We start from the raw sequence: 6,266 nt of genomic DNA, 5'->3' as shown, positions 1-6,266 counted from the left end.
TCAAAAGCAGAGACATTACTTTGCCAACCTAGATCTTTCACTGCTTTTGAACTGTGGTGTTGGTTTAGTTCAGTCGCTCAGTCGTGTCTGACTCTTTGCAACCCCATGAATTGCAGCACGCCAGGCCTCCCTGTCCATCACCAACTCCCAGAGTTCACTCAGACTCACATGCATTGAGTCAGTGATGCCATCCAGCCATCTCATCCTCTGTCATCCCCTTCTCCTCCTGCCCCCAATCCCTCCCAGCATCAGAGTCTTTTCCAATGAGTCAACTCTTCGCATGAGGTGGCCAAAGTCCTGGAGTTTCAGCTTTAGCATCATTCCTTCCAAAGAAATCCCAGGGCTGATCTCCTTCAGAATGGACTGGTTGGATCTCCTTGCAGTCCAAGGGACTCTCAAGAGTCTTCTCCAACACCACAGTTCAAAAGCATCAATTCTTCAGTGCTCAGCCTTCCTCACAGTCCAACTCTCACATCCATACATGACTACTGGAAAAACCATAGCCTTGACTAGATGGACCTAGGTTGGCAAAGTAATGTCTCTGCTTTTGAATATGCTATCTAGGTTAGTCATAACTTTGCTTCCAAGGAGTGAAAGTGAAGTCGCTCAGTCGTGTCTGACTCTTCGCGATCCCATGGACTGCAGCCTATCTGGCTCCTCTGTCCATGGGATTTTCCAGGCAAGAGTGCTGGAGTGGATTGCCATTTCCTTCTCCAGGGGATCTTCCCAACCCAGGAATCTTACCCAGTCTCCTGCATTGCAGGCAGATGCTTTACCGTCTGAGCCACCAGGGAAGCTCTTAAGCATCTTTTAATTTCAAGGCTGCAATCACCATCTGCAGTGATTTTGGAGCCCCCCAAAATAAAGTCTGACACTGTTTCCACTGTTTCCCCATCTATTTCCCATGAAGTGATGGGACCGGATGCCATGATCTTCATTTTCTGAATGTTGAGCTTTAAGCCAACTTTTTCACTCTCCACTTCCACTTTCATCAAGAGGCTTTTGAGTTCCTCTTCACTTTCTGCCATAAGGGTGGTGTCATCTGCATATCTGAGGTTATTGATATTTCTCCCTGAAGTCTTGATTCCAGCTTGTGCTTCTTCCAATCCAGCGTTTCTCATGATGTACTCTGCATATAAGTTAAATAAACAGGGTGACAATATTGAGACTTGATGTACTCCTTTTCCTATTTGGGGCCAGTCTGTTGTTCTACGTCCAGTTCTAACTGTTGCTTCCTGACCTGCATATAGGTTTCTCAAGAGGCAGGTCAGGTGGTCTGGTATTACCATCTCTTTCAGAATTGTCCACAGTTTATTGTTACCCACACAGTCAAAGGCTTTGGCTTAGTCAATAAAGCAAAAATAGATGTTTTTCTGGAACTCTCTTGCTTTTTCGATGATCCAGTGGATATTCGCAATTTGATCTCTGGTTCCTCTGCCTTTTCTTTTCTTTTCTTTTTTTTTTTGTTTCGATTGTTTATTAACCAGATTACAATAATAATCCTGGTAGATACCTTAGTTCATCCTTCTAATAAGCCTGTTGATCTGGTCTTCCCTGTTGCCAGCATCTCCACCTTCTACAAAATGGGTGGTCTTTTTCTTCATTCCACCTCGTGGAGAAGACAATTTAAAGGGCCACAGGAAGTTGTTTGCTTCTTTGAAACGTTTTCCAACGGTATAGATCTCATGAATCAGATCCTCCATGCAGATGATTCCATATTTCCCAAGAGATCGAGCAATCAATGCGTTGTCTGTCAGGGCAATTCGCTTTTTGTTGATTTTGCCGTAACCACGCTTGTAAATCAATTCATTTACAGACTTCAGATTTGGGTACCCCCATGCAATGTATGGCTCCACAATTCTCAGCATGTTAATTGACGCCTTGTTGAGCTTCACAAAGGTGCCGTTGAAGATCTGCCGGAGGCGAAGGAGCTGCAGCACCTTTCGAACCTTTGGGCTCACACCATTGATACCTCTGATCCTGATGACAAACGCCAATTTGGGTTCCGCGGGTACATAGAAGTCACCGGCTTTTCGTGCCTTCCTGGCCATTCGAATTTCAGTTCTGTACATCTGCCTGTATTCCTTGTGGTAATGCTTAGCTTTTTCATAGATAAGCTTCCTCCTTGCCTTTCGAAGCATCTTTTGGGCAAACTTCTTTCTCAGTCGCTTGATCTTAAGCTCTGCGAAATTCTTCCGCTTTTTCTTAAGGGTTTCTGGCACAGCAGGAACCTTCTTTTTCTTCTCTTCTGCACCCTCCATGGTTCCAGCCGGGAAAGAGCTCCTCTGCCTTTTCTAAAACCAGCTTAAACATCAGGAAGTTCATGGTTCACATATTGCTGAAGCCTGGCTTGGAGAATTTTAAGCATTACTTTACTAGCATGTGAGATGAGTGCAATTGTGCGGTAGTTTGAGCATCCTTTGGCATTGCCTTTCTTTAGGATTGGAATGAAAACTGACCTTTTCCAGTCCTGTGGCCACTGCTGAGTTTTCCAAATTTGCTGGCATATTGAGTGCAGCACTTGCACAGCATCATCTTTCAGGATTTGAAATAGCTCCACTGGAATTCCATCACCTCCACTAGCTTTGTTTGTAGTGATGCTTCCTAAGGCCTGCTTGACTCCACATTCCAGGATGTCTGGCTCTAGGTGAGTGTTCACACCATCGTGGTTATCTGGGTCATGACGATCTTTTTTGTACAGTTCTTCTGTGTATTCTTGCCATCTCTTCTTAATATCTTCTGCTTCTGTTAGGTCCATACCATTTCTGTCCTTTATCGAGCCCATCTTTGTATGAAATGTTACCTTGGTATCTCTAATTTTCTTGAAGAGATCTCTAGTCTTTCCCATTCTGTTGTTTTCCTCTATTTCTTTGCATTGATCACTGAGGAAGGCTTTCTTATCTCTTCTTGCTATTCTTTGGCACTCTGCATTCAGATGCTTATATCTTTGCTTTTCTCCTTTGCTTTTCTCTTCTCTTCTTTTCATAGCTATTTGTAAGGCCACCCCAGACAGCCATTTTTCTTTTTTGCATTTCTTTTCCGTGGGGATGGTCTTGATCCGTGTACAATGTACAATGTCACGAACCTCATTCCATAGTTCATCAGGCACTCTGTCTATCAGATCTAGGCCCTTAAATCTATTTCTCACTTCCACTGTATAATCATAAGGGATTTGATTTAGGTCATACCTGAATGGTCTAGTGGTTTTCCCTATTTCCTTTAAGTCTGAATTTGGCAATAAGGAGTTCATGATGTGAGCCACAGTCAGCTCCTGGTCTTGTTTTTGCTGACTGTATATAGCTTCTCCATCTTTGGCTGCAAACAATATAATCAATCTGATTTTGGTGTTGACCATCTGGTGATGTCCATGTACAGAGTCTTCTCTTGTGTTGTTGGAAGAGGGTGTTTGCTATGACCAGTGCATTCTCTTGGCAGAACTCTATTAGCCTTTGCCCTGCTTCGTTCTATATCCAAGGCCAAATTTGCCTGTTATTCCAGGTGTTTCTTGGCTTCCTACTTTTGCATTCCAGTCCCCTATAATGAAAAGGACATCTATTTGGGGTGTTAGTTCTAAAAGGTCTTGTAGGTCTTCATAGAACCATTCAACTTCAGCTTCTTCAGCGTTACTGGTTGGGTCATAGACTTGGATTACTGTGATATTGAATGGTTTGCCTTGGAAACGAACAGAGATCATTCTGTCATTTTTGAGATTGCATCCAAGTACTGCATTTTGGACTCTTTTGTTGACCATGCTGGCTACTCCATTTCTTCTGAGGGATTCCTGTGCACAGTAGTAGATATAATGGTCATTTGAGTTAAATTCACCCATTCCAGTCCATTTTAGTTCACTGATTCCTAGAATGTCAATGTTCAGTCTTGCCATTTCCTGTTTGCCCACTTCCATTTTGCCTTGATTCATGGACCTGACATTCCAGGTTCCTATGCAATATTGCTCTTTACAGCATTGGACCGTGCTTCTATCACCAGTCACATCCACAAATGGGTATTGTTTTTGCTTTGGCTCTATCCCTTCATTCTTTCTGGAGTTATTTCTCCACTGATCTCCAGTAGCATATTGGCACCTACCGACCTGGGAAGTTCCTCTTTCAGTATCCTATCATTTTGCCTTTTCATACTGTTCATGGGGTTCTCAAGGCAAGAATACTGAAGTGGTTTGCCATTCCCTTCTCCAGTGGACCACATTCTGTCAGACCTCTCCACCATGACCCACTCATCTTGGGTGGCCCCACAGGGCATGGCTTAGTTTCATTGAGTTAGAGCAGGCTGTGGTCCATGTGATTATATTGACTAGTTTTCTGTGATTATGGTTTGAGTGTGTCTGCCCTCTGATGCCCTCTTGCAGCACCTACCATTTTACTTGGGTTTCTCTTACCTTGGACATGGGGTATCTCTTCATGGCTGCTCCAGAAAAGCACAGCCGCTGCTCCTTACCTTGGACGAGGGGTATCTCCTCACAGCCGTCCCTGCTGACCTTGAACGTGGAGTGGCTCCTCTTGGCCCTCCTGCATCTGTGCAGCCGCTGCATCAGTGATCAAGGGAATGCAAATTAAAATAACAATACTACTTTACAGTTATCATTTGGCAAAATTAGAAAGTCGGATAATATCAACTGCTGGTGGGGATGTGGAGAAACTGAGTTTCTCATGCACTCTTGGGGACAGTGTAAAGTTGTGTTGCTATTCCAGCATATAGTCTGACATAGTTAGTAGAGAAATTAAGCATGCCTATACTTGGAGAAGGCAATGGCACCCCACTCCAGTACTCTTGCCTGGAAAATCCCATGGACGGAGGAGCCTGGAAGGCTGCAGTCCATGGGGTCGCTGAGGGTCAGACATGACTGAGCAATTTCACTTTCACTTTTCACTTTCATGCATTGGAGAAGGAAATGGCAACCTACTCCAGTGTTCTTGCCTGGAGAATCCCAGGGACGGGGGAGCCTGGTGGGCTGCCGGTCGCATGGAGTCGGACACGACTGAAGTGACTTAGCAGCAGCAGCATACTCTGCAGATGGCGACTGCAGCCATGAAATTAAAAGACGCTTACTCCTTGGAAGGAAAGTTATGACCAATCTGCTGCTGCTGCTGCTGCTAAGTCGCTTCAGTCATGTCCGACTCTGTGCGACCCCATAGACAGCAGTCCACCAGTCTCTGCCACCCCTGGGATTCTCCAGGCAAGAACACTGGAGTGGGTTGCCATTTCCTTCTCTAGTGCATGAAAGTGAAAAGTGAGAGTGAAGTCACTCAGTCATGTCTGACTCTTAGCGATCCCATGGACTGTAGCCTACCAGACTCCTCCATCCATGGGATTTTCCAGGCAAGAGTACTGGAGTGGGTTGCCATTGCCTTCTCCATGACCAACCTAGATAGCATATTCAAAAGCAGAGACATTACTTTGCCAACCTAGGTCCGTCTAGTCAAGGCTATGGTTTTTCCTGTGGTCATGTATGGATGTGAGAGTTGGACTGTGAAGAAGGCTGAGCACTGAAGAATTGATGCTTTTGAACTGTGGTGTTGGAGAAGACTCTTGAGAGTCCCTTGGACTGCAAGGAGATCCAACCAGTCCATTCTGAAGGAGATCAGCCCTGGGATTTCTTTGGAAGGAATGATGCTAAAGCTGAAACTCCAGGACTTTGGCCACCTCATGCAAAGAGTTGACTCATTGGAAAAGACTCTGATGCTGGGAGGGATTGGGGGCAAGAGGAAAAGGGGATGACAGAGGGTGAGATGGCTGGATGGCATCACTGACTCGATGGACGTGAGTCTGAGTGAACTCCGGGAGTTGGTGATGGACAGGGAGGCTTGGCGTGCTGTGATTCTTGGGGTCGCAAAGAGTCAGACATGACTGAGCAACTGAACTGAACTGAACTGATACTCTCTAACTTGGAGGAGGGCATCCCCTCTCCAGTATTCTTTCCTGGAGAATCCCTTAGATAGAGGAGCCTGGCAGGCTACAGTCTATTGGCTCCCAAAGGGTTGGACACAACTGAAGTGACTGAGCATGCACACATGCATACTCTATGACTAGCACTTCTGCTCTTAGGAATATATCCCAGAGACATCCTCAGGAGATATTTATGAGGGTATTTGGTCAAATGGTATTTGTGGCAGCAAAGAACTGGAGTTAAACTAAATGACCACTGATTTCTAAGACAATGGATAAAGAAAATTTGATTCGAAGATCAGATTCTCTCAGTCAAAAAATATAGATTTCTATTTTAGCAACATTGCTAGATCTCACAACATAAT

At 44.9% G+C, this 6,266-nt stretch overlaps 1 pseudogene across 1 annotated transcript; it reads right to left on the bottom strand.

The window, feature by feature from the left end:
* Positions 1 to 1,454: 1,454 nt before the first annotated feature.
* On the bottom strand, positions 1,455 to 2,280 carry LOC113906551 (annotated as a pseudogene). Its single transcript, XR_003514918.1, has one exon. The product of XR_003514918.1 is annotated as a 60S ribosomal protein L7 pseudogene (transcript).
* Between the last annotated feature and the right edge of the window lie 3,986 nt (positions 2,281 to 6,266).

The sequence above is a fragment of the Bos indicus x Bos taurus genome, chromosome 16 (genome assembly GCF_003369695.1).
Source record: "Bos indicus x Bos taurus breed Angus x Brahman F1 hybrid chromosome 16, Bos_hybrid_MaternalHap_v2.0, whole genome shotgun sequence".
Taxonomy (NCBI): domain Eukaryota; kingdom Metazoa; phylum Chordata; class Mammalia; order Artiodactyla; family Bovidae; genus Bos; species Bos indicus x Bos taurus.
The sequence above is the reverse complement of the archived record's forward strand: the minus strand, read 5'-3'. Positions and strand labels throughout refer to the sequence as shown.